This window comes from Myotis brandtii, unplaced genomic scaffold (genome assembly GCF_000412655.1).
Source record: "Myotis brandtii unplaced genomic scaffold, ASM41265v1 scaffold312, whole genome shotgun sequence".
Taxonomy (NCBI): Eukaryota; Metazoa; Chordata; class Mammalia; order Chiroptera; family Vespertilionidae; genus Myotis; species Myotis brandtii.
In genome coordinates this window covers 2,028,439-2,031,041 of record NW_005361955.1, presented here as the reverse complement: position 1 = coordinate 2,031,041, position 2,603 = coordinate 2,028,439, and positions in this window count along the sequence as shown.

Genomic DNA, 2,603 nt, shown 5'->3' with positions numbered 1-2,603 from the left:
CTGCTTTGTCAAAGGAGATGCCAGCCCATGACCTGCAAATTGGGTGGCCTTGCAGCTCCCATTCCCCAAATCAATCCCATATTTCCTACTTTTCAGGTCTTTTGAGGCTGCCACTCCCCACCCCACTGCCCCACTGGGTTCAATGAATGTAGTTACTATTTGATTCTATTCTCTGTTCCCATCTGGCAGGGCCATGACTCTCAAAGATATTTATTTCCACGACACCAAATTGGATCCTCACACCTCCTATGGCAGGGTCTGACTCAGCTTGACACAACTGCCAAGGCATTGAATGACACCTCCCTTCCCTTATCTTCATTTAACAAACATTTACATAGCCCTTCCATGTGCCAGGCAGTGTTCTAGCACTTTCCAAATACTAACCTATTTAATCCTCCAGCCTAGGAGGTAGGTCCTGTTATTATCCATTTTTCATATGAGGAAACTAAAGTTCAGAGAATTTAAGTTGACTCACCCAGGATCACACAGCTACAGGGCTGGGGTTCAAACCCCATCAACTGGCTCTGGAGTCTGTGCTTATAACCATGAGCCTGGCTATCTCTAAACATTTTTCTTGTCTTTCTTTTCTCCCTCTTTCCTTTCTTGCTTCTCTCCCTTTCCTTTCCTTTCCTTTCCTTTCCTTTCCTTTCCTTTCCTTTCCTTTCCTTTCCTTTCCTTTCCTTTCCTTTCCTTTCCTTTCCTCGCCTCTCCTCTCCTCTCCTCTCCTCTCCTCTCCTCTCCTCTCCTCTCCCCTCCTTTCCTTCCCTCCATTCTCTGCTTCCTTCCTGTCCCTGAGCAGCTGCCACCTGCTTCCCCTGGCCACCACCCAGCCTGGCACACCCTTTGTCAATTCTCTAGACCAGGCCCTGCCCTCCTGGGCCCTGCCAGTCCTTCCGTCAATACTCTCATTTCCCTGTGCCAGCGTATGGGGTATGCCAACCTCTACCCCCTCAACCCGTCTGCTCACGACTGCAGCAGCAGTTGGCAGAGGCCTGGGGAGCTGGGGTTTGGGCCAGCCTGGAGGGAAGCCAGATCTTCGGGGAGTTACATGCTGTGCTGCACACCTTCCCCTGACGTACACTTATCCACATCATGATTTCTCTTTCCCGCTCGGGGATTTCAATGTAATGCCAAGATTCTTGTGCTGCTTGGGGAAAACTTAGATAATAAGGGGCCAGAAAGAGAGATATGAAGAGAGAGGTAGAGAGAGGGACAGAGAAAGAGAGAGAGAGAGAGAGAGAGAATGCTAAGGTGGAAGGCAAAGTTGAAGAGAGCCAGCTACCCAAGGTTCTACTATTAGAAGTGGCTCGCTGCAGTGCTGGGAAAAAGGAGGAGTGCCTCAATATCATCACTCTAAGTGTGAATTAATTTTTCTAAGTTTCTCAAAGGACACATGTCCTTCCCCATGACCAAGCCTCTGCATAGCTGTTCCCCTGGCCTGGAGGGCCCTCCTGACCATCTCTACCTGAGAGCTCTGCTCATGTGTTGCCGCATATGGGAAACCTTTCCTGCATTCCTACAGGGGATTTCCTCAGCCTTCCCTTTGATGCCAGAGCATCTGCACACATGTGCGCCTCTCTCTCTCTCTCTCCCTCCCTCTCTCCCTCTCAATTGGCTTATGAACTGCTGTCTTCCCTGCCAGCTACAGCCTCCTTGAAGACTGAGACCATCTTGCTGATGCTGATTCTCCTCACACCCTCTGTCTCTATGCTTGGTACATGGTTGGTTCCTGGAAAATGCTAAGAGATACAGGAAGGCTCAGAGACCAGGCCTTCACAGAGGAAGGAAAAGTGGGGGTTATGCAAGTCTCAAGATGAGATGACTCTGGATACAGCACTTACCAGCTGTGTGACCTTGGGCAAGTCACTTAACCTTTCTGTGCCTCATATTCCTCACAAATAAAATGGGAACAATATTAGTCTGTACCACATAGGGTTGTATGAGCTAAGACACGTAAAGCACATAGAACAATGACTGGCATATGCAAATCACTCAGTAAACATTAGTTGTTGTTGTTCTAATTAAAATGAAACTAGTAACAGAATTGCCTAAAGATTTTAAGTAACAAAAGTGATTTTGATAAACTGTAAAGCACACAGGAAGGTCTTTGCCACCACCAGTTTAAAAAATCTCAGTCGAATAGCAGTGGCTGATCCAACATGATTTCCAGAATTAATTCCTAAGCTGCAGGCCACATTGCTACTTTTTTTGAGCAAATGAAATGGTGAATGTGACACTGGCTTTTCTAAATGATAGAACGACAGACAAAATCATGATGGTTTAATAAAAGGTTCATCACCGGGCTAAATGCATGGCCAGTTCTGGGACTTATCAAGCTCCAGACACTCAAGAACAGCCGTGGGCAAACTACGGCCCGCGGGCCGCATCCGGCCCGCTTGAAAAGAAAAAAACTAAAAAAAAAAAAAAGACCGTACTCTTTTATGTAATGATGTTTACTTTGAATTTATATTAGTTCACACAAACACTCCATCCATGCTTTTGTTCCGGCCCTCCGGTCCAGTTTAAGAACCCATTGTGGCCCTCGAGTCAAAAAGGTTGCCCACCCCTGGTCTAGGCTCTTCCACAAAATACCACGTGCGGGC